Here is a 27152-nt window from a genome sequence, read left to right as displayed (position 1 = left end):
TCCTTAAGGCTTCTTTAGGCCCTTTTAAGCACTCTAATATTTAGCTTCATGAAGACTGAGATGGTTCCCTGGAGCTGTGCAGGTGATGGCAACCACTTTACTCTCTAGACCTTTCTAGCTATTAAAAAAAAGTTGGTTTATTTAAGTTAATTTGATACATCTTTGGATGTGAAGCTTTGCTTTGGTGACTTTGTCTAGGTCATAAGAGGCAGCACTTGTCAGCATCAAGGCATGCAAGGCTGTACCTGGTAGTATGCTGATTAACTTGGGCATATGTGTTGCATATGGCATATTAGGCAGCACCTGGGCAAAGAATGTTTATTCTCTTGCCTCTCTCATAGTAAAAATGGTAGACAGCTTACCTTAGTTGACTATATAGCTAAAACAAAATTATCTAGAGAGGATGTTCCCTTACGGCTAGAGCGGTCGATCTCAATGCTGGGGTTCAAGTCGGTACAAAAGGGGGTGATTGATGAGCCAATCAAACACTCACACCCAGTCAAAAGATCTGGGTTTGATCCATCACCGTTCTTTAGCCCACTCTGCCACCCCAGTTCAGACATGGCTTTTTGCAAATCAGTCTGACCCTGTGCCTCATGGGAACAGTCCAGCCCGAACTGCCAAGCCATGCCTTCCCTGGACTGGAAACAAGCTTCCGAGGACCGGTTTCTGGCATTGCAGCCGTCTTCAGCCCGGCTTGCTTGAATCCAGTGGCAAAGTGAGCAAGGGACTCACGTCTGAGCATACCCTGACACACTTATGGCGGCCAAAGCGGTACAAAAGGGGGTGGTGATGGACGGAGCACCTGAGCCAATCAAACTCTCACACCCAGTCACAAGATCTGGGTTTGAGTCTCGGCAGGTGGCAGGGACGGTCAATATCCTGTGATTCTGGGCAAATCACTTAATCTCCCCATGCCCAATATAAAAATTAATGTGTTCGTCTGTAACTCAACTGGTTTTCATGTAAAGCACTCTAATGCTTTCGGGTCAAGGTTGCGCTCTATAAAACTCCATAAAAACAAAAAAGATATGTCATTTGTTTGATAATGGCAATTAATTCCATTATGACCTCTAATAGTTTAATGAATACATTATGAAATCTGAGATAACTACTCTTTTCTTGATCAAAATTTCATAAAGAAAATATTGGAAAACCACTACATCTGTTTTATTAACTGTTCATGTAAAATGAATACTTAAGCATAATAAAGCAAGAAAGTGCACAAATTGTTATTCTATAGTGCGCTTGTTTAATACCACGCCTTATAATAAAATTGAATAGTTTAATGCATCTCAGAAAAAGAGTGGCTCTAAACATACTGTAATGTAAGCAGTTAATTTACACGAGTTATATAATGGTATATGTTTAGGATCTGTTGTTAAATTTAAATGTACTTGTATGGCAAGGCCAACAATATATTTAAAAGGGTCAACCCCCTTCAATATTTGGCTCCTGAGAGTTTTTGTTGGCTAATCTACTGGCCCTTAAAGAAATATTAATCAATGGTTCGATTCAATTGATTGAAAAAATTTCCATCACTGCTGTCCATAAAAGGAATAATAAATACGGTTGTATGTTTATTATAACTATATTTATTTGTCCAATAAATGCAATATGCAAATACGCCAACCTCTTTTTCTTCTGTTTTATCTCATATACAGAGAAATTATGTAAACTTTGAACTTACTTTCAAATTAATATTGTATGATACAGTTTCAATCTTCCTTTCATTAGTATGTAGCCTTGAAACCTAGGGTATGCTTTTGTTTCCATCGAAAGGCCCTGCCTGTACTTTGAAATAATTAAGAAAAGACAACATTTTAGCTGCATTCAGAGAACTCAACACCGAAAACATATTCAATATTGCATGTTTTCTCTATTTTTTGTAAGTAGGAGTTATAAATATGGCATGTGTCAGCAGTAACATAGATAAGTCCTGCCTAGTACCCTTCAAGATTTCAAAACCAATGGCTAGCTGATAATAACTATCACTCTTGTTCTAACATTTCCACATAAGACATGTAATACACCACAATATTTTTGTCACGGCTTATTAAAAATATGACAGATTGCAGATATGGTCAATGTACACTATCAAATGTTTTCTCAGAATCATAATTACAAAGTCAAGTCAAGTCAAAATATCTTTATTCGGATTGTAAAACATCCATAAAAGTACATGTCAAACACAACAACAAAGCATAATTGTACAAAATAAAAATTAAAACATTAAGCTCCTATACAGTTTAAAATTAATAACAATGACATAGCTTTATCATGTGCAAAAGAGCAGCCGCTAGTACAAATTATGCAAATGTGCAAATAACGCAATGCGAGTTAATTAGTAGAAGGGTTAATGGCACAGCAAAGATATACAAATGAGAACCTTTAAAATTACAAATTCATAGCAGCGAATAACTAGTTCATGGCTAACAAAAGGCAGCCGCGCGGTACAAATATACAGTGTGCAAATATGCAAAAAGTGCATGGTGCGAGTTTCCTTACTCAATAGACAGGGAAGCACGGGACCGGACAACAGCTTTAAGGAAGCAACTCACTCTAAAAGTCGCTTCGTCCTACTTTAGCTTCATTAGGTCATTAAAAGCTAATTTAAAATCCATCAAAGCATTTTTCCTGCAGTATGGTATTAAAAAGTGCTTAGTGTGCATTGCATAAAAACCACAGAAAAAGGTAAAATGGAGCAAGCTTTGTTTTCCACCAAGATTACAGGGACAACTTAAATTTTCCAAATGTTTATTATAGCCTAGTGGGAAGCAGAGTAAATTTATGATGCTTCCATCTCTAAACCGAAATAGCAGGCTCCTGTTCCACCTACCTAGCTTAAGGCGGAGGTAGCTCTGTGGCAGGGCGTGCAACTTGTCACATGGCTCCATAAGTGAGGTGTATCTTATCGTAGATGGTTTTACAGAGTCGCCCCTTTCCCTCTCCTTACGATAAGAGTCGTACAAAGCCTTTTTGATTAAAGTCTTGTGAGAACAGTCAATTAATTGGGGAGAGGAAAAAAGGTGCCCATGCCCCACATTTGTAAGACTTTTTTCCACAGCCCTGAACCATGGTATTTGGTCAGCCCTCTCACATTTTGAACAGTCAGGGATAATGTCGCGAGAGAGAGAGGCGGCGGGATTTCGCCATATTTTTAACCAGAAAAGGGCAGGTCTAGATCTTATGAAGTCCTCTATGTAGTGAAGGTTTAATTCCTTATGGCAGACATATGTTGGAGCTGTTATGACCCCCCCCCAGGATCTTCCGGCAAAATCTGCTTTCTTCGAACGGTATTTGTTTACAGTTCGAATAACCCCACACCTCGGCGCCGTAGGTACCTACGGGTAGACACTGTGTTTTATATATTTGCAACAGTGATAAAATCACGTCGGCCTGGATGGGTTGGCGGAGGGAGATTAAAGAGTTTATAGCTTTACTCATTTTATTCCTTCCATGGGCAACATGAGGCTGCCAGGATCCAGTATTAGAAAATAGCAAGCCAAGGTAGGGGAAAGTGCAAGTGCATTTTAAAATATTCTCTCCTGACAAGATCTGTGTTATTTTATAGCTTTTTGGGCCACAAGATTTTTTAAAATTGGTACATAGGCCCAGGTCTGCCATATAAGAGACAAAGCCAGAAATTAAAATACGCAGTGCTTTGGGGGTGCGTGCCATGAGGACCGCATCATCCGCGTAAAGGAGAGCGGGGATGGGTTTGCCATTGACTTGTGGAACATCTTTAGTAAGGTTGCTCAAGGAACTAGTTAATTCATTAATGTACAAAATAAAAAGCAGGGGGGCCAAGACACAACCCTGTCTGACCCCCCTGCCAATTAAAATGTCATTGGAAACTTCGCCATCATTGTTAATTCGAACACGTGCTTTCAAATTGCTATGAAGATGAGCCAAAAAATAAACCAAAGATTCATCCAAACCATAATTCAACAATACTAACCATAAACGGGAACGATTTACAAAATCAAAAGCCGAACTTAAATCCATAAACCCAAAATATATAGGGGATTTTTTTGCGATTGTATATTTGGCCATAAGGAGGTTTAGGTTTAGACATTGCTCCACCGTACCCAATTTACTTCTAAAACCTAACTGGCACGTGTGTAAGATGGTATTTTCTTCCGCCCAGGTTCTGATTCTATTAAAAAGGACCCTGCCTAGAACCTTCAATGTGTTATCAATTAATGATATCGGGCGATAACACCCAGGATCAAGTCTCTCACCTTTTATGAAAATTGGCACAATGGTGCTATTTGACCATGTGTCTGGGAGAGAGGTGTAAGATAAGTTATTAAAAACATTGCATAGCAGGGGTGCCCAAAGGTCAGGTTCAGATTTAATTTGGTCGATGGATAAGCCATCAGGTCCGGGGGCCTTATTCCCAGCACTTTCAGTGATGGCATCCTCCACCTCTAATAGTGTGATGTGCAAGGGCCTAACTGCAAGAGAAGTTTCTGGGGGTCGCCGGGCGCATCATAGATCTTTGAAAAATGATCGACCCACACATCCCCTGTTATATTACAGTTTAAAGGCGTGATGTTAGAGCCCAATGATTCAAATCTCTTACCGCCCTCCAGAACCCGGCTACATCCTTTAAAGCGGCTGTGCGAACAAGAGAATCCCAGTGATCTTTAAGTAACTCTTCAGATCTAATTTTTACAGTGTGTTTATAAGTAGATCTCAGAGTCCTTACCAGGACCGGATCACGAGGTTCAGCTGAAAGGGCGGCCCTAAGTTCCCGGTTGGCTTTGGAGCAAGAGGTGTCAAACCACCTTGGATTGATATTGTTATTGGTTGGAACAGGTTTGGAAATTTCCTTTTTTACGGCTTTACAAAGTTCGCTAAATGATTTAACAACTTCAGACCCAGGGCTATCAGTGGAAAGGCAACCAGGGACTAGTGTGGGGTGTTTATTAATGACACGGGCTAAAACGCCCTGATTATCTATCCCCTTCCAAGTCACCCTTAACCTGTCTGTTGATGCCGTTAGGTTTTTTGCCCCAATTTCTCTTATCATCCCACATTTTTTAATGGATTTGAAGCAGACCAAAATTGGATAATGGTCGCTGTATGTGGATCTAACAACATTTGATTTTAATAAAAGGTCACCAAGAACAGAAGAGGTGAATACATAATCAATTGTGGTTGAGCTCCCACGGCCAATATAGGTGGGAACTGGTACCTTATCTGTCTCCAATACATTAGCTAGATCACGAGTAGCTAACAGGTTTGCCAATTCGTCTCCTCTTTTGCAGGGAGGGGTTCTCGGGTGGATATGTGCATTAAAATCACCTCCTATACAAATGCCATCAAACCTGCCATGTTTTTGTCCCTACACAACATCATCAATAAATTCAAACAGTTTTTTGAAATTGGGATTAGGATGGGTTGAAAAATCATTGTTGTAAAAATTAACAAAGCATACCTTTAATCTACCGATGTATACCAGCGCCGTGAAATTACTGTTATTTGTCTGCATTAATTCAGTTTTAGCAGCGGCACTAATTTTAACCCAGATAGATAGGCCCCCACTCGGGCGACCCATAGGTGGAGAAGGTACAGTAAGGTTATGGCAACTGTATCCTTCAAGGAGCAAAGAACTTGTACACCAGTTTTCCTGCATCATTAAAATATCAAAGTTGGATACCCAATCAGTCCAGGCCTTAATTTTAATTTTTACGTTGAGGCCAGCAATGTTCCAACTCAGGATAGTAAGCTCATCCAACAATAGGGGAGACGTGTGGCCCTGGGCATTAGTTATAGTATCAAATATCGCATAGGGCCTACTAGGAGAATTGGGCACTATGGCAATGGAACAAATCCCCAGCAGTGGCATGCGTCTCTGTATGATCAATGGTTGCGATGTCAGTTGCGATGGCTGATGGTCAGTCCAGGCTGCCTGTATCGGCTAATGCAGAAAATCTGTTATGGAGTAGAAAAGGTGGTGGGGTTTGACGAAATGTTCTTGGTATGGGCCTAAAAAAGTAGCTCAAAGGCAATGAAGTAACAACAGTAGATGGCCCCGGGTAAATATTGTTATTGTTAAGGATAAATTTTGCAGTGCCGGGATATCTAAAATTAATTACAATACAATCCCCGTCAAAGTTCTTACGTAGCGGGCCCACCCAACTGACTCTGCGAGCAGACAAAATTTCTTTTGAGATATCGTGGCCTACCCCCTTATGTTTTGTCAGCCAGTCAATGCACTCATTGTGCAACTGGACCCATGATTCACCTTGTCCATCCCTAAGTGGTGCGATGCCTGCCAATACCAAAACATATGGGCAGGCGTCGGAGGAAGATGGAGGGCAGGTTCCTGGTGTTTTATGGGTCGGTTGACAGCCAGTTGTCCCCTGCTTCCGTTACTACTACTAGAGGCCACCGTTTTCGCAGTGGTGTTTTTAGAGGTCGGGCCCTCTTTTCGTGTATTGCTGGCAATAGTAGTAGTAATATGGGAAGGACCGACAACAGTAGGAGGGGTGGGCTTAGAATTTGGGGCAGGTTGAATTTGCACTATGGTGTCACAATTAGATGTAATATTGGGTGTAGGGTAGCAACCAGCGGTTATTGGCCCATCCTTAGGTATTGAACTACTGCTAGTGGTAGGTCCACCACACAAGATAGCCTTACTGGCGGACTCTAAATCTTTCAGTAAGCGATCGCCCCTCATTTGATCGAGGCTAATCACCCCTTTCCTTTTGACATCCTCCTTTTTTACAAGATTTTCTAATTTATCAAGTCTTTTAAAAACAGTATTAAATTGTTTGATCAGTTGACTTTCCAATTGTTTAAAAATAGTATCGACGATAGTCTCAATAAAATTCCCATTGGGCTTAGGTTGAATAATACTTTCAGTTAAAAACTCAGTCTGTGTGCCCACTGTGTTGGGCTCGCCGCTGGGAATAGTTAAGGGAACGGCCTCCTCTGCAGATTGCAAACTTTGATTGTTAGCTGGGTCCCCCTCCCAATTGTTGTTGCTTCCCTCTAGTCCACATGCTCTGGGGAGTTGGTTGATTCTTGTTGCAAACGGGTGGCTTCCTCTTATTAGCTGTGGATTTTGAGGGACCCCTTTTCCTTTTCCCCTCAACAGTCTTGTTACTTGGGGAGAGAGTAACGATGACAGACTGTGCAATAGAGTCAGGCTGGGAGTCAGTAATTACAACAGTACTATTTCCCCCAGATATCACTTCCAGCGTAGTGGCCTCGGTAGCAGGTTTCAAGATGGTAATTACAGGCGAAAGCGGTGGTATATTAGTAGGGATTACTTGTGATGGCAGCGGGTAGCTGGTGCTACTGCCCAGCGACATTCTCCTTTCTGTGTCGGCTATTTCGTTTGTAACTAGGTTAAGGGCATTCTCCAATAGACTATCAAAAGAGGGCTGCGAGGCAGAATGGTCTACAGAGCTAGGCATTATAGGATTAATGATACGTTTCCCCATGGTGAAGATGACCGGCTCACCTGGTTTTAACACTTCTTAGGGGGGTGGCCCGCCCGGCCTCTGTTGTCCTCTGAGGGCCCCAGAGGGCCCGCCCTTTGCCCGGGCTTAGCCCGGCGCGTCCCGCGCGCGTCCCGCAGGACGAGGGACTGGCGCTGCCTTTATGCGCCTCCTGGCGCTGTTGGTACGTCACTGGTGGTGGTGGGAGGATCCCGGCGGAGTCAAGCCCGGCCGGGAAGCAGGCGGAGTCAAGCCCGGCCGGGAAGCAGGCGGAGCAAGGCCCGGCCCTTTGCTGCTGGGGCTGCGGCATTGCGGCAGAGCGAAGCCCGGCCGTGCAGAAACAGGTAAGAATCACCCCCACAGGAACTGTGCCCTGGCGCTGCCTTTATGCACCTCCTGGCGCTGTTGATACGTCACTGGTGGTGGTGGGAGGAGCCCGGCGGAGCCAAGCCCGGCCTGGAAGCAGGCGGAGCAAGGCCCGGCCCTTTGCTGCTGGGGCTGCGGCGTTGCGGCGGAGCGAAGCCCGGCCGGGCAGAAACAGGTAAGAACCACCCCCACAGGAACTCGGCCATGGCGCTGCCTTTATGCGCCTCCTGGCGCTGTTGGTACGTCACTGGTGGTGGTGGGAGGAGCCCGACGGAGCCAAACCCGGCCGGGAAGCAGGCGGAGCAAGGCCCGGCCCTTTGCTGCTGGGGCTGCGGCGTTGCGGCGGAGCGAAGCCCGGCCGTGCAGAAACAGGTAAGAATCACCCCCACAGGAAGTCGGCCCTGGCGCTGCCTTTATGCGCCTCCTGGCGCTGTTGGTACGTCACTGGTGGTGGTGGGAGGAGCCCGGCGGAGCCAAGCCCGGCCGGGAAGCAGGCAGAGCAAGGCCCAGCCCTTTGCTGCTGGGGCTGCGGCGTTGCGGCGGAGCGAAGCCCGGCCGTGCAGAAACAGGTAAGAATCACCCCCACAAATAATGCTGGAATTTCATTTTTTGCTTACATCAATAACAGTCACAAGAGTATGTGTCTGGTGAAAGAGTTTCCTACCAGGTAGAACAATGATGTTGGTTAATTTTGATGTGTGAAGCAAATAGGTTTTATTCCTGAATCTGCTAGTGGAAGTCAATAATCAATTTTCAGAATTATTAAAGTATACTAGATAACATGAAAGCTTTAAAACATTTTCATTGGTGCAATGTGACACTATCAAAGGTGACAATTCATCGTCAGGTAAACATTATGGCATAGCAGCTTACCATTTTGTCTGCATTTTTTCATGCTGTAATATTATGAAATTCTTAGACTTGTCAGCCCTAGGGTGGCCTTCCACCAAACATTTTGCCTCTCCTCCTCCTCTATTTTGCTGAAGCTATTTTTCTTGGCCTTAGCACTGTGAACTTTACCACTGCTAATTAGTGGTAAAAACATGGATAAACTGGCTCATACATAATTGGCTTATTAAATGTACTTATTAGTCCCCTGTGAAGTGGCACACCTTATACACAAGCAATATAAATTAAATGCTACCAGTGGGCCAGCAGCACTGATTTTGGCACCCACTTAAGTAGTACCTTAAAATATATCCCAGGTTTTCCACTACAGCCTGAATGCAATTTTAGACTGTCATGCCGACTTTGCATTAAAACACCCTTGCCAAGCCTTGAACTCAACTTTTATTACATATGTCACCCCTAAAATAGGCACTAGGTAGCTCATAGGGCAGAGTGCTGTGCAATCAAAAGGTTGGCCATTTATTTTTAAGTTTTAGATGTTTCAAAATTAGTTTTTAACTACTGTGAGGCCTACCCTTTCTATAAAATAACATTGTGGATTCCATTTTAGATTTAAAACGCTGTAATCTCCAATTGGGGGCAAGTCAAGTCGTGGTTGGTGTCATGGGAATTGTAATGAAAAACCCTATTAAATGGTAAAGTTGGGTTTTTGACTGCAATTTTGAAAAATGCCATTGTTGAATTTGTTTGCCATTATACTTGCGGCATGTCTTGAGTCACATGCCTAGTTTTAACTGACAGTCTTTTCAAATTTCTCCCTGACAGTCACACAATTGAGGGATTAGGTGTGTCTCAATGGGCCATCTGCTAGCAGGATGGGGGGCGGAGCTGAGCACAGTGCCGCTTGCAACTGAATAGGGAGTGCTTTGCCTTCACACAAAGGACCTATCACCAACACATTGTCCCTGCAGCCGGCTTGGAGCCAGGGCAGGGAAGTTAGGAAATTCCATGTACTTCAAAGCCACTTTCTAGAAGCTTTTCCCACTTTCCAGAAGGAGAGCACCATGGTATACAAATAAAACATCTTGCAAGCATGTCCTCTCCATAATTCACAAACCAGGATTTAAGGTACTTTGTTCAGCGGGCCTTCCTGTGTCCCTGCAGCCAGGTCATGCTCAATTGTGGTCGCCCTAAACTTGTGACTTTGTCCCAGTCTGGTGTGACCAGTTATCCACAAATAGCGCTTTGTGCCTTTTGGTGATTTTTATTGAAATCTTTTTAAATGAATATATCCGGTTCTACTGATGGGATTGTTGGTAATTTTGGTATTATTTTATTCAATAAAATTACTTTATTGTTTCAAATCTGCTGTGGGATCCTATTCGTGTGGTGTTTCACTTTATTACTGTTTAAAGTGTCTCACAAATACTTTACACATTGCCACTAAATTAGGAGTGGTCTGTGCCATGCTACCAGGCGGTTGGCACAGGTTTATTTAGGGCGGGTTTGTGTGTGCTTCACACTGATAAGGATTGTGGTTGCTACTTGAGTAGGGTTTTACCCCCTGAAACAGTGACCCAGTTTCTCAAGGACACTTTTTAGTAGATTTACAGTCAGTTTTCGTGCGTTATTGTCGAGGAATTTTTCTTTCACATCTCAAGTGTCCTTATCAAGAGTTATAAAATCATAGATTTAATGATTGGCCATTACAAATCTTTGAAGGCACTTATGAGGGGCACTTACTACCTCTCCATTTGCTTAATAAATAATGATTAGCTACGCTTATCTTACCAAGAAAGTGGTATGGTAAACTCTTGATCTAAGCAGCTTGTGTATAATTTGACATAAACTGACTTTATAAAAGGTATAAATATGTTGCACAGTAGAGGGGTTTTATTCACTATTCCCCCTCCAAATGTAGCCCCACTGTGGAAAGTATTGGACTCTGGACGGCGTACATTTACTCTACACACTCCACACTTTTCCACATTGGGGAAAATGTGTGGGGGCAAATTTACCTTTTCCGTTCCTGCCTTAGCCCTTTGATGTGAGTGTTGAACTCTGAAGGGCTCACATTTACTATTTTCACCCTAAACATTACTACATTGGGCAAAATATTTGCCTCTGCAAACATCATATAAACTATTACCTTCCCCACCATAAAGTCAAATGGAACTATGTAAATAATTAATTATAACTGACTAATATATTATTAGTTAATGCAGTATCAAACAATTTACACAATTAAACATGTAAAGAATAAAAGTACTAATTTCAAAAATATAAAATACATACTTAATAAACGAACACAATCAACAAAATAAATCACAATAACAAATAATGAAACATAAATCTTTATAAAAACTTCCAAACCAAATCCCTTACAAACGAACAACTTATCAAATATACAACATATTAAAACAAGTATAAATTACTAACACCATAAATAATAAAAAATACATTGATTAAAAAGGTACAATAAAAGCACTTATTTTTTCTCCAGAATATGACCATCTTACGAAATTAAAATGTAAACATTTATTAATTAAATAACTAATATAAATAATACATTTTGCAATTAAAATGTACAAATCAAAACAAAAGACAAAACATATATATTAAAGCTACTTCTAATCCAACAAACCTACAAACCCAACAACACCACCAAAAAATACAAAAGAAAATTTACCATCCAGAAATGAGGAGTATAGTAATTATGTAATTAATTAACACAACTAACACAAGACACAACACAATTAGTTAATTGTGGTGCCTGCCACGTGGACCCGGGAAATGTGGAGGGGTACTCTAGGTAGCCCCCAGTGCACACCCACCTCCCCAACATGAGGGGGGCCCACAACAGGCACCCAAATACAATCCTCACCAGCCTGTGAATGGTGGTTTCACTACTAATAATAATAATAATGATAATAATAGATAGATTTATATAGCGCTAGAGTAGAAGATGAAAAGGACACTTAAACCCTCACAGGGCATCAAGGCGCTAAATGATGGAAAGAGCATACAGAAAAGACCAGTTTGTAGAGTCAAAAGAGAATGGCAGAACTAAATGCCATAGGAGCTAATACGACGAGGAAAACAGCCACGTTTTTAACATTTTGCGAAAAATTGGCAGAGACGATTGTCTGGCCAATTCGAGAGGGAGCGAGTTCCAAAGTTTGGGAACAAGCCAGGAGAAGGCTATACCGCCCCATCTCGCCTTGTTAATTCTCGGAACCAGCAGCATATTTTTTTGAGGCAGATCGAAGAGATCTGCTGGGGGTATAGGGCTTCAACAGGTCTTTGACCCCTTCTGGGCCCGATCCAAAGAAAACACCGTGCGCGAGGCAAAGAATCTTAAATGAGATTCTTGCCTGAACGGGCAACCAGTGTAGTTCTTTTCTTGCTGCCATCGCTGATGATCGTCTCGAAAGATTCAAGACCAGTCGCGCGGCAGCGTTTTGGATAACCTGGAGTTTATAGATCTCCTTTTGATTAATCCCACAGTAGAGAGCGTTGCAGTAGTCGACACTGGATAACACCAGGGCGACCATCGATTGTTTGCGCGCCTCAGGGGATAAAAACGGGGCTATCTTCTTCAGAGTACGGATGATAGATCAACAGGTGCCGACGGTTCTATTTACCTGTCGATCAAACGACAAGGTGGGATCAATAATGACGCCTAAATTCTTTACGAATTTTGCCGGGCGAGGGCATTCGCCCAGGGCGGCGGGCCACCATTCCTCGTTCCACAGGTCTTGGTTCCTACCAATTACTAGCACCTCTGTTTTCTCGCCATTGAGCTTAAGATAGTTTCTTACCATCCAGGATGCACCCCTCTCCATGCAGGTCTTAAATTTTGCCGCACAGTCTTTCCCTGACTGGCTTGCTGAGACAATGATCTGCGTGTCATCAGCATAAGACAACACCTGATAACCAAAATCCCTTATTATTTTGGCTAGGGGGGTCACATAAACATTAAACAAAACTGGGCTAAGCGCTGAGCCCTGTGGAACTCCACATTGCACCGCCATAGTAGGGGACATAAACTCACCCAGCTTCACTTTTTGATTTCTCGAGTGCAAGAAGGAGGAGAGGAGTTTCAGAGCACTGCCTCCTACCCCTATCCCCCTCAACTTATCCACCAGGATAGAGGGGGACAGGGTATCAAAAGCTGCTGTTAAATCCAGCATAACCAACAAAGTGGTTTGGCCCTTGTCCACCTCAGATCTGATGTTATTTACTACTACCGTAAGGGCAGTTTCCGTACTGAGAGATGCACGGAATCCATGCTGAGATGGATCCAGGCAATTCTCCTTTTCCAGAAACGCTGTCAAATGCCGATTTAGATGAACTTCCAGCATTTTTGCTGGAGCTGGCAGTAGCGAGATCGGTATAACATTTTTTTAACACCTCAGGGTTTAAAGAAGGCTTCTTAAGTAATGGTTTCACCACGGCAAGTTTCCACACCTGGGGAAATGTCCCCTCCGTGATGGCACTATTCAAGATGTCAAGAAGTGATGGTAATAAGGTAGCTCTGCAGGCCTTTAAGATTCTCAATGGACAGGGGTCTAGGGGAGAACAGGATTTGATAGAATCAAGGATGGAATTTACTTCCTCTAAGGAAAACACAGGAAATTTCGCAAAGAGGGGAGTGGGGCTGGAGAACTCAATTGTGTCTATACCATCGAGGTGCGGAAGCGATGTATCCCAATTCGCTTAGTTATTCAGACTCTGGTTGTGTATGTCCAATGAGGAATAAATAGCAGCTATTTTCGTCGAGAAAAAGTCAGCAATGTTATTACACAGCATTTGTGATTCAATCACCAAAATAGCTGACTTCGGGACCGATAGGGATTTTATGATTTGAAAAAGTTCCCTGGCTGATTTCGATCCAGTTGTAATTTTAATGAAATGATTCCTTTTTTCATCAATTATTGCTTTTTTATACTCCTTTATCACCAGTTTATGCTGTAGCTTCTTGAGCTCATTTGGTCTGGCGAGCCATGCCCTCTAGGCACCGTCACCATATTGTAGATGCGGGGTGGGCCCGCCAGGCAATTGTAACAATTGCATGTGGTAGACCCATGGTGGACGGACTTTGCGTCCACCAGCACACCTCCTGCCGTCATAATTTGGTGGGCGGAGAAGTGCTTCACGATGGAGGTGAAACCACCACTGGCAGGCTGGTTTCACCGCCGTTGTAATTAGCCCCTATATTCTTATCTTCAATATATATCGCACATATTCTTGACATCACAACATTTCTCACATGATATTACTGACCAATGATCTTTGAAAGATGACTCAATAGAGATCTCTGTGGCCCATCATGGTCTCTTTTTGGAGTCATACCCTATTAAAAGTAAAAGTGAAAGGGCTGAGTGAGTTTCAGAACTTTTGCACACATGAGGTGATGAACAAGACCACAGTCTCTGAGTGATGGTTAAGCTTGCACAGGTGAGCCCAGGAGTGCAATCATATGTGCCACTGCAGATCTAGTATTAACCACAGCATCAGTTGTGACTATTCCATTTGCAGCACAAAAAGCAGTGAAGTGTATGTCAGCATAGCAACCATGAAAATACTGCAGTAAAATCATATTGATGTCAAAATATAGACATCAACATGTTCAACTTCAGATACATATAAAGTAAAGTAAAACATTGGGAAATGTGTATATATTGGTGATAGGGTGGTTCTAACTTACTGCTCTATCTCCAGTCCAAGAAACATTTTGGAAAGTGCATATATTGATGGGTGTTGGGACAAGGTGTCAGACTTACTGTTCAACCTCTAAGCTCACAAACATAGGGTCAAAAATAGATACTTTAAAGGGTATGTTGGCCGGAGGGGAGTACATTTTGATGTCCTAACTGTAAATAAACTGTGTGTATTTAAATTTAATTTAGTGTATATTGGTTACATTGTAATTAAATATGATATCAATAGTGATATAACAGTTATAGTATATATATATATATATATATATATTCACTGAAAAAACCATAGGTTATACACCATATATAGTTAGGAATCAGCATTTAAAAAACCTTATTTTACTCACACAAAACCATTGAAATTCCATATATAGTTAGTTGTACTAACTATATATCGCGCACCCGCAATCCACTGCTGATCATGTCACATATTACATCATTCATGACATGGTCAGTGACATCACTGATGACATCACTGATGACATCTCAAATGACATCACTGATGACATCACTGATGACATCTCAAATGACATCACTGATGACATCTCAAATGACATCACTGATGACATCACTGATGACATCTCATTTGACATTACTGATCACATCACTGATGACATCATTCATGTGATAATACGATGAACCTCTTCAGACTCTAATATAACCTTAGGTACACTCAGTGTAAACACAGACTCACAGATTGTCATTCATCCATGAAGTTACACACACACCTAGTCAGTCATGCAAACAATCAATCACACCTCCATTTTCCCAACTATACAGTTATACACACCTTACTTATTCAAACATATACTAAAACATATTTACTCTCTTATACAATCCTGGATACAAGTTCACAATGATGCATACAGCCACTCACACATTCACTGGCTCTTATGCACAGTTATTTATATAAGTCAAGTCTCACATGTACTGTGTTTTACATATGTACTTACTTTGACATGTAGCACTGAGATATCCATTCACTCACCAATACACTGATGCACACAGTCAACCGCCCATACAGCTGTTTCCACATGCACTTTTGAACCCATACATCTAGTGAATCAACTGCTCACACATCTATGCACAGAGTCATACACCTCCCAGCCACCCACACACACACTCAGTCTCCCATACAAATACTTGGGCAACCAATCAATAACCCATATAGTTACTCATATAGCTACTAAACAACACATGCAGCAGTTTTCAGAACAACAGACATAATGATGCACAAATTAAGACAGTTTAGTCACTAACCCATGCACTCAGTGAGACACATTTAATCACTCACTCATACAGTCAGTCATGCACCTACTAAATCCTTCATCCAGACACTTATACATCCACTCAAGACATATTTTAACTTTACAGAAAAATACAGTCACTGGATGTTGTCATCAGTGATGTCATCAGTGATGTCATTTGAGATGTCATCAGTGATGTCATCAGTGATGTCACTGACCATGTCATGAATGATGTAATATGTGACATGATCAGCAGTGGATTGCGGGTGCGCGATATATAGTTAGTACAACTAACTATATATGGAATTTCAATGGTTTTGTGTGAGTAAAATAAGGTTTTTTAAATGCTGATTCCTAACTATATATGGTGTATAACCTATGGTTTTTTCAGTGAATTTTCAAGGTTTTGTAAATGCTAATTCCTAACTATATATGGTCTATAACCTATGGTTTTTTCAGTGAATTTCATTGGTTTTTTAAAAGCTAATATCTATAGCTGTAAAATGTATTCTTCTTTAAATCCAAAAATATATTTTATATGTTTATTAATAATTTTTTTTAAATATTTTTTTTGTTTCGCTCCCGGTGCGCGAACCGGGAAGCTTCCCGTTAGCTCAATTTAAAGCCGCGACCCGGTCCGCGAACCGGTAAGAAATCAACATAGTGACGGTATCGCGTTGCCGCGTAATGCGTCTTATGACGTACTGCGTTAGCGCACCCGGAAGTGCCCCGGGGCGCGGACCGAGGCGCGAAACGCAGCTCCCCAGAAGCGATCCGCGGCGCGTCGCGAAAACGCGATGTATCGCGTTGCCGCGTAATGCGTCTTGTGACGTACCGCGTTAGCGCACCCGGAAGTGCCCCGGGGCGCAGACCGAGGCGCGAAGCTTAGCGACCCGGAAACTAACCGGGGCGCGTTCCGCAGCGCGTAACGTAAGCATAACAGGTCATGTGACTTGTTAATAACACTTTTCATTGGTTCATTTCACTTTTGGTTTCATAATGATGTAAGGCTAGGTCAGGTGACCTAAAAATAACACTTTTCATTGGTTGAGAAGTATTGTTTTTCCCAAATGATGAAAACCCCTCCTTCTTTCCTCACTCTGACTTTCATCATTGTGAGAGGAAGACCTTTACTACTATATGAGAAATGGCTTCATTGGTAGCTTCAGCTGGTGGACCCCCACCACCACCTCCACCTCCTCATGGGAAGAGAGGACCACCTCCCCAGGTCATTACCAACACTGAGGAGGAAGATGAAGAAATGGATGAGGAGGGAGAAGAACCACAGTTCTTAGAAGAGGTGCCCCGGGTTTCCAGAAAGAAAGCCAGTTTCATCTGGCAGTTTTATTCGATCCCTCGTGGCCAAAAAAAAGTCAATGCGAGGTATGTCACCTGCCGCATATGCAAAGAACAATTATCAAGAGGGACGGACAAGAAATATAGCTACGGAAATCACACAATGCACAGGCACATGACAAGGAAGCATCCACTAAATTACAGCCGGGCGGAAATAAGGGATATGCAGGACAATCCAAGACCAACTCCTGTGGCCAGACCAAGATTACCAATTGCATTAACATCAGAAGAGGCACGGGAAACTGTGCCAAATATACAAGAACATTTTGGCCACATGATACACTCTTGTATGCACTGTCGTGCGTTGTTAGCGTGTGGCAACATGAGCATCAATGCTATAAACCTGGCGTATGAACACCATGATTGCCCTAACCGCCCCCAGTAATTTTTTTTTTGCTCCTGTTGAGCCCTTTTCAACGCCTGTTTTTTGTTGTTTCCCCCCCCCCAAAAAAAACCCAAAAAAATATAAAATCGTTCAAAAAATACAAAAAAAACCACAAAATGTTCAAAAAATAAAAAAAAATATAAAACAACAAAAATATTTAAAAAAAAGTTCTTTTCAGAACTACCTTCCCTTTCAAAAAAAATTGCTAGAATGTTTAGCACTCTGGCAAGCTCTATTTCTTTTGGTTCGCTCCCGGGTTAGCTTCCCGGTACGCGGACCGGGAGCTAACCCAAAAAAATTAAAAAAAAAAAAAGAGTAAGTATAAGGAAAGTAAACAGAGAGTGATGTTAAAAGAAAGACAGCTATAGGGAGTAAAGAAGAGATACTGTTTAATAGATCTATTTACCGAAGAAAAGACGGAAGAGGGTATAATTGTGAAAAACAAAATAGATAACGAAGTGAAAGAAAAAAAAAGAGAGTATAACATTAACAAAGAAGAGTTTCTTGGAGAATGTGAGTGAATGTTCAAAATAAGATTAAAACATGAGGAATAACAGAGAGAAAAAATAGAAAACAGAAAACAAAAAATAACAGAAAAAGATTAATTGAAACAGCAAAGAAATGTAAGTAACATAGAGCCATATCATCAACATAGGCAATAAAAGTTTTGCAGCTTTTATTGGCAGAAATGTGTCGCTAAAGCTGCTTTTAGCGGCAGAAAACTGCCGCTAAAACCACTTTTGCACCAGTTTTCTGCCAATAAAAAGAGCAATAATTTTATTGGCTGTATTCATAATATGCCCCTTAGTGTGCTTCAACTACACAGAGAAAGCATTATGAACAAGTAGTGATAGAGTGATCAGTCAAAGACACTAAGAGTAATAGAGACGGAGTGAGTGAACAAGAGTGAGGAACTATGAGAAGAGAGGGACTGAGAAAAAGAGTGGAAGGAGTTGAGTAAGTAGGTAATAGAGAAAGGAATGAGGGAAGTAGCAAAGGCAGGAAACTGAGGGTTAAAGAAATGAAGCAGTGGAACTAATAGTAGGTGAATGTGATAGAAATGTAACGAAAAGAGTACAAAGCATTTACCTTATAATTGTCGTTAAATTACTCACTTTTTGTTTTTATACTTTCAATCTGTGAAAGAGAGAACAAACATTTCAAAAATATTAAAACATGTATTTAAAAATTACAAAAGACAAGGGAAAAGATTGAAGGACAAACAGTTTTTCAACAACTTTGACACTTACAGAAGCTTCTGCTTCTCCAGGCCCCCTACACAGTCCTAAAGATATACATTTTAAACTAACAGTATCTTGATGCAGATGAAGTGAGGCCTATCTTAAAACATGGTGCATCTTTTGCATTGCTGTTGTCTCAGAAAAGTGTCGCAAGACACTAAAATTTTAAATAATTGCTTCAGGATGCCAATAAGATGTGTCCTATCCAGAGGTTTGTTTGAGGTGAGGCCTACTCAGGGTTGCAGATGAAATTTCGAGTTGTTGAAGAGAATAGAGGACATAATACATGTAAAGGTCTACCAATGAAGTGAGTCATGTCCACTGCACTCTTGAACAAAGTCCAAACCTCCTATGTTTCCCTGGACAGACCTAAACTTGATCTGCACAATGTGATTCGTAATGATAGGAAACACAGGTGATGTAATTGAAATACGTGCAATTTATTTTGCTCATTTCACAATCACATCACTTGTGTTTCCTTTGCTTAGGTATCTCATTGTGCAGATGTAGTCTAGCATATGAAAGAATACGCAGAAGTGCAGCACTGCATGCAACAACTTTGACACTTACAGAAGCCTCACCTTCTCCATGCCTCCTACACAGTTCTACATATACATCATAAATGCAAACAGTACAGAATTAATTATACATGTTAAATGGTTTATTTTTGCTGTTCTCAGAATGTATCAAAATTCACTAAAAACAGTGACTTGAAGGTATTCATCATATAACAGCGGGGAAAAAAAAACACAATCAAAATGATTGTGTTTAAAAAACCCATACAACATAAGAAATCAGAATTCAGAACTCCTTAAAGTTAACTTACTTTCCATGACGTCAAAGGATGTCCTATGAACAGCTTACACTCTTTTGTGCTGTTATTACTTTCAGCCCGCCACTTTCTGAAAGAAAATCTCCATCGTTTTTAAAAACATGTTACATGCAATAAATGACTTCTTGCTCTCTACCACAAGTTTCCACAAGGCCAAATCTTGTCAGACCCATTTATAACTCTTGGATTTCTTGTAAGCCAATCCCGTCATTTGGCATTTCCGCAACTTTCAGAATTAAAATGTTGAAGATCATTTTCACAATCCTGGAATAGTAATATCTTCCCCTTCTTGCTCAGTCATGTTCTACATTTCCTATGACACTGATACTGCTTACTATGAAGCAGACTTACACTAACTCTATGACTACTACAATTATTTAATTCTCTACATCACTTTCAATCACAAAGCAATGTAAAACAGTAGACAGCGTTGCAGACTTACATTCCCTCTACTCTATGTTTTGATTGGCTGCTTCAATTAGCTTATAAAAAGAAATAGTTTTTCTGAACTCATTCAAAGTGCACTTATTTCTCCATGACGTCCAGTCTTATGGTTAGAAGTTATGTCTCTGAACTACACTTATCCTCAAGGCCAAATTGTGTAGGAGCCATTAGAACTTCTTGAAATTCCACAGAGCACATCCCAAGATTATTTCCCTAAAATTTTGGTCTTAAAAACACCAGGTAAGAGTTTTTAAGGTCATACGGCAATTTTTTTTTTAAAATTAAAACAGAATCGTTGCAGAATGACCAGCCATTTCTAGACTTTAAATAAGCTGTGTAATGTCCTGATGTTATTGAAGGGCCGTCATGATATATAATTGCTGCAGTTACAAAAGTCCTTCCTGATATTGACAACTGCGAAGCTACAAAATTTTTAATTAAAGTTGTCAATTTTGTTCCATCAGGCCTACATCGTTGGAACATTAAAATGACATACTGGCCATATGTTCGTATAAATAATGTGGACATCATTTCAGATTTACATTGGCTACACTCCATGTTGTGATCAGCTGCTTTTACTAGCTTATTAAAGGAGACTGATTTACTGTCTGGCAAAGTTAAATATATAAATCTTTCTGAGTCTACACTAGTAGTACTTGATACCATACAGTTCTCGCAGTCATGCTGCCATTGATAAGAAAGCCCAAACAGCTGATCTACATCTACACCTTCAGCATGCAATACATCAAGCATATACATTAAAAACTCCTGACAATCTTGCTGAATATTTTGAGAGAATTGTGTTTGGCCTGAACATCTGTCTAACAGATTTCGAATTTCAGACACACTTTCTATGTTTCTTCTATCAGTGCTACATTTCTCTAACACAGAATTTAACAAACTGCAAAATCTTTGATCAGAATTGACCACAATCTCTTCTTTTACATTTTCTAGAGAAAACAAAACATTAACCACTACATTAGCATAGCAGTTGACACCAGAACTGTTTTCAAATTGAAAACCAACAACATCTTCAACAGAATCCTTTTTGTTTCTGCTTGTAATTTTAGGTTCATCGACTTTTCGTCTTTTTGCTACAACCTCCCCAGTATTGGTCACATTTCTTCGTTTCCGGCCTACCACACGTTTCTCAAACAAAGGATACTGAGGCAAATGTGACGCATACTCTCTTCTTAACCTATTGTATTCCTTAACACAATCTAGATCCGCACAAATGTTTGTGACATCACACTCAATCAAGTACAATCCCGATAAAGTTCTAACTCGTGACAATGCCACGTATGCCATACCCTCCTTGAACACAGAACTGCCAATATTCACCAATGCACAGTCTACACTTAAACCTTGCGATTTATGGATTGTCACCGCATATGCCAAGCAAACAGGAAACTGCTTACGTCGAACATATAAGTCTTTTACAAGCAAAAATCTAGCAGAGCAACGACCAATTAGCTGTACTTCCTCAATGCCATCAAATTTAATTTTTAAAAATTCAATTCCATCTCTATTTCTGTATTTTACAAAATCAACAACATTACCCATTGATCCATTTACCAGACCTCTTTCAACATGTAAATCCTTCTTAAAATTATACGGCAGTTCAAGCACACATTCAGAGTCTTTTCAAAACCTGCAGTTTTAGATATACTCTTCTCTAATGAATCCAATTTTGTTTTCAGATTCTCAGACAAAATAATTGTTGATCCCATATGCTCTACTCTGTCAATAGCTTCCAGTTTCACAATCTCTTGCTTTTCTAAATGCAACATTTTGTTGTTGAATTTGGCACATTCTGCAAGAGTTGGCATCAAACATATTCCAGATTTCTTATCAGTAATTTTCTGAAAAATATTCTCAGGCACAACATCTTGTTCTGGATATAAATTTGACAGTAATCGTGCATGTAAAGCTTCTTTCCCATGCTCGGTCACTTTTCCAATTCTAACATCTTGTAGAATAGTCTTGTAAACTTCATCCTTCGCCTGATGCATATTTTCATGCAGTTCAGCATAATTGAAGTTTAACCATATATTGACGTTGCCAATGCTGCCTAGGCACTTCCTGGTATCTTCATGCGTGAGCATTTTGAACACAGGTTGCCCTTTCACTGGTGTCAGCTGCAGAAGATCTCCGAAAACAATGATGTGTTTGCCACCAAATAACACATCATACTCTGTTTTGAGAACTTCTTGCATTCTCAAATGCACAAAGGCAAGCATGACATTGGAAACCATGCTTACTTCGTCAATGATAAGAAGTTTCATTTTCCTCAAGATTCTTGAAACTTCAAAACAAGCATCTCCAGATAGCTTGTGATATTGTAATTTGTTGTCATGCTCCACTGGCAGCATCAGTAAACGATGTAAAGTAATCCCTTTAATGTTATGTGCTGCCAGTCCAGTTGGAGCGGTGACAACACAAGACAGCGATGACTCTGTCCTTTCCTGCAAATAGCATGAAATTGCTTTAATGAGGAAACTTTTTCCAGTTCCCGCTTCTCCACTCACGTACAGTCGGACAGGCTTCAACGACGTACATGAGCACTCTTTCTTGTCATGACTTAATCCATGATCAATTTGCATGGTAACTTCGTCATATATTTTCCTCTGCTCAACGTTGAGTTGTCTTTCCAACTCTTCTAAGTTAACCGCATCCTCCTGAGCATGTGCCATGGCTCTTTCCACTTCATTCATGGCAGTGGCAGCTTCATTTTCGATAACAGGTCCTCCTAGTGGATCCTGACTCAATGAAGCAGAACTCTGACTGTCCTGAGAACTGTCTCTGGCAATCTCGGCTGCAATCGTTGCTTCCTGCTCAATTTCCGCATTCAACATTTCTACATATTTGGGAAAAGCAGGACATTCTATGGTCTCCTTGGCGGCATTGAACGAGTCTTCGTAACAGAGGAAATCTCCAAGCAGTTCCTCTTCTGCACGCCAAGGCTTGAAAAGTTGCAAAAGTGCTAAATAGAAAAACTCCTTTTTTTCAGGAGATTCGCCACTCAATTTTCGATGGTTTACCAAGTGGCATTTTCTTTGCTTGACCAGACATCCCTCACTTCCTATTATAGCATACACTCCTTTCTCAGTATCTTCTTTGATGTTCCTCTTGAATATGTAATTTTGAAGAACCTCATACAGACAAACATTGTCGAGGTGACTGCTTCTATTTGGATAATATGTATCCAACATGTTGGTCTTCAAAATGTCGGTACTGTTTGGCTCCTTTTCCGCCAAATACTCAATTTCCCGCACAGGTTTCAGAACTCAATTACGCGTTGCAGCAAGACCAAGACTCGCCCAAACGATACTCCTGGACTTGGCATAGAGACTTGCTGAAGACAACCGGTCAGAGCATTCGTAAGCTCCAATTTCTCGATGCGACAACATCTTCAGACTGAAACTGTACAACTTCTTGCTGAGGCTCTTTTCATGGGAAATGTCCTCCCACATATCCTTCAATTCTGTCTTCTCTTTTTTGGTGATGTAAGACGTCACATACCGAGCCACAGCCATACAGTTATCAGCCACAAACTGTATATCCATGTTAGCATTCCACATGGACAAAATCACCGGGTTGTAGTCATTGATGTACTTGGACTCTTCGTTCCTCTTCAAATTGTATGTGTTTTTAGGTGATTTCTTCATGACATTATGTCGCAGCGAAGACATCAAACTGTTTACTCTTCCTTTAGAAATCACCGGTCGTGGAAAGCCGAAACGACATTTGGTGTAGAACTTGTCCTTGTTTCGGAATTTACGACGGCAGTACTTTCCACATCGATGGCTTTGGAAACGCAGAACTTTTTCTCTTAGGCTTTTCTTCTCCTTTGCGTTTGGAACAGCACACGTAGAATACTGTTGGATGAAACTCATCACTGAGTCTTCTGGATCCGTTCCAAATTTAGGTGCATCCTTGATCCACAGCAACATATGTATATGAGGAGCACCTCTTGCTTGGTACTCCTTTCTCCAGAAGAAATCCAACACCTCTCCAAGAGGTGGATTCTTCTTATTCATGATGAAAGACATCATAGCTTCAAATCTATGATTGAAGTACCTACATACATTGACTGGATCCAAAGAGCACAGTTCTCCGGGTGTCTTGAATTCGATGTTATCTACGTTAGCATTTGCCTCTCGTAGAAATTCAAGTAAGTCTTCCCAGCCATACTCGGCACAGCTCAGAGTGAGGAACCATGTGGGAGTACCTAAGTTCCTCAGCATACATTTTAAATCACCATGACAACGGTACCAGTACTCATTAGTACCACGCTGACACGCCATGAGATTAATCAGGTGAGAATCCAAAATACTGTCTTGGACATTGACTTTATCCATAAAGTCACTTGCCGAGATGTTTTGCATGTGTATACCACTTTTCAAGATGTGGTTCACTGCATATGACAGTCCAGACAGATCGCTTTCAAACAGGAGATGAAACAAATAGGGAATGCATTGTCGAAACCTAGCATCTCCTGCATACAATCGCAAAGTCCGGTATTCAGAAGCAGGAATTTGATGAGGTCGCTCATCATATCTTCCTCCCTGACCTGTTGGAAAAAGCTGTGGGAAACACCGAGCTTCCAAACTTTCCTCCCAAACACTAATGGGACTCCCTTTGGCTTGTTTCATTTGAAACAACTCAATAGCATTCCCCATGACTTCCTTGGAATGCAAAGGATGAACACTATAATGTTCATATATTTCTTCACTAGTAGAGGGTTCTACTTTCTCAATTTGACCAGCACACAAATCGCTATCCTCTTCCTCACTTACTTCCTCTTCTGCAACATATACATTCTTATAGTATTTATTATTTTTTTTCAAATACAATGTTGCCTTTTTAACTTTCCTAACATCTACTAAATCTTGCCATATTTTCTTATTCTTTGTCGGAACCCCATTAACTAAGATAACCAGAGGTTCCTCTTCCACTTTTTCTACTCCAATTGTGTTAATGTTTTTCTTCAAATCTAGAGGCAAATAAACAACTCTTCCCTTTAATCCTCTCTGTAAATCTGATGGAGGCAATTTCCCTGTCTTTGGCTCCATTCTTACAATAGCCTGACAGGGATGGATACTTTGAATCAAAATAGATTCATAAGTATTTAAATCCTTCAATTCAGAAGGAATCTCAACCAATTCCAGATTATTATGAACTGCTCTAGCAGGCATCTGGTTTTGATTTAATTTGCAACAACAATAAGTACACACACGTTGATCAAATCCCAAATCAAAACAATTTTCTACCATCAAGTATGTTGCAAAATCCTTCCATTCACTATTATTTTCCCTTTCACTTTTTGCATATAAATCCACTAACTTAGTCTGATTCTTATAATAAGTGCGTCGACAACACACACAAGTGAAATTAGGCCTCTCACTTGATTTCACCTGAAACGTCGCAATTTCCCTCTGGAAATTATCTGTACTGGAAACCTGTACACTATCTTCCACATTACCCTCTTCTTCTGGGTCAATTTCAACATTCTCCTCTTTACTTCCAAAGTAACAAAACTCAATTTCTTCACATATGTTCTTCACATCTATTTCAGAACCATGCAAAAGAGCAGCGCATAATTGTTTAAGCATAATTGCTGGACTCTTAGCATAATACAACATTCTAACTAATTTCCTCACTTTATTATGATGCACTGCTAGCATCCTGAAATGATGAAAAACACTCTGGCATACTCTCCTGGAAAGACAAGCCAGTGAATGACCATGCAAACCTGTCACTTCTCTCACTCTGCAAGGATCTAATTCTTGCAACAACTTCATTTTCTGCTTCAAACTTTTCTTATTAAATGACCGTACAAAATCACAAAGCAAATTGATGGAATCCTGTCGCACACTGCAAATACTACTACACTTCCAGGTGTACACAGGACCCTTAGCACGTCTTCCTAAAACCTCATTACCTAACACCTCTTCTGCCTCTGTTGTCACAAGTTTTTCTTTTTCAACTGGACAACCATCTTTCACTTCATAAGCACGACCACTGGTGTCAACTGCATGCACCAAATCATTATCCTGGAAATAACTCTCCTCATTAAAAAATGCCTTACAGCTTGAACTATGCATCCATTCTCCAGAAAAAACTTCACAAAAATTACTACGATTAACTATTCTCTTCCATCTACTATTTCTTTTGAAATCATAAATTGCCTTGTTTAGCTTCCTAATTCTATTGATTATCAAAATAAATAACTTACGTTTAATTTCAAATGCCTGATCAATAACTTTCTCAACTTTTTTTTTTCTCTCTTATAAAAAAACTGTTTCTGTTGACCTTTCTTAATATTTTTTAACAAATTGCCAATTATCCTGTTGCGGAACATTCGTTTACGAATGTCCCTAAACTGTTGTTTCCTTCTACTATCATGCACAGAGTTATCTCTTGCTCTAGCAGTAACATTTTTGATTGGCCTTTCCTTTCCATTTGATTTGCTTATCTTTTTATGGACTGAAACATTTTCTGTAGTAATATTTTTTTTACTACACATATTTCTTATGAAATATTTTGTGCTCTTACCCGGTGCTTTCTTCGTGACTTGACAAATCTTTTTGTTAGAGGACTGCTGCTTATTTTGTTTCACCTGCTGTCTTTGACGTTTTGCAGCCTTTCTCTGTCTTTCTATTGTTGGCATGGTGAAATCTTGAAATGATCTGCAGTTGAATCTGTGGTAAAATATAATAAAAAATGTTATTAACCATTATTACCAAACAGTAAATCAATAACAATGATCAAAAACTTAACACACTACTTGACATTTTAAATAGAAGATTTTTTAGTCCTTGGCAAATTTACAATACAGAAATAGCAGAAAAGAAATGACATTTATATTTATGTTACCTGTGCTATTTTATATGTGAATCTGATCTAATTTTATGAGCATATTTTAATATTTTATTGAAGACACTACACATAACCTGTTTTTGAAGGTGTCTTTATTTTTAAATTAAACGGTTTACATTTTTACTTTTTATTAATTATACATTTTAAAAATAAATGTTTATATTTCCATAGGCTCAAGCAGGTCAGCTTCCCACCCTATGTCATATAATTCGGACAAATCTGCATCCTCATCACGCTCTTCTTCATCCTCAGGATTTAAATCATCCAATGGATCAACATCCACTGATGTTTCAATTACAAGTTCAATGATGAGGTCAAAATCAACTGATTGCAGATTGTCACTCATGTTGATGTTGTCTTTATCTTTAAAGAA

This window comes from Lissotriton helveticus, chromosome 6, assembly GCF_964261635.1.
Source record: "Lissotriton helveticus chromosome 6, aLisHel1.1, whole genome shotgun sequence".
In the NCBI taxonomy this organism is placed as follows: domain Eukaryota; kingdom Metazoa; phylum Chordata; class Amphibia; order Caudata; family Salamandridae; genus Lissotriton; species Lissotriton helveticus.
This window is presented reverse-complemented; position numbering follows the sequence as displayed.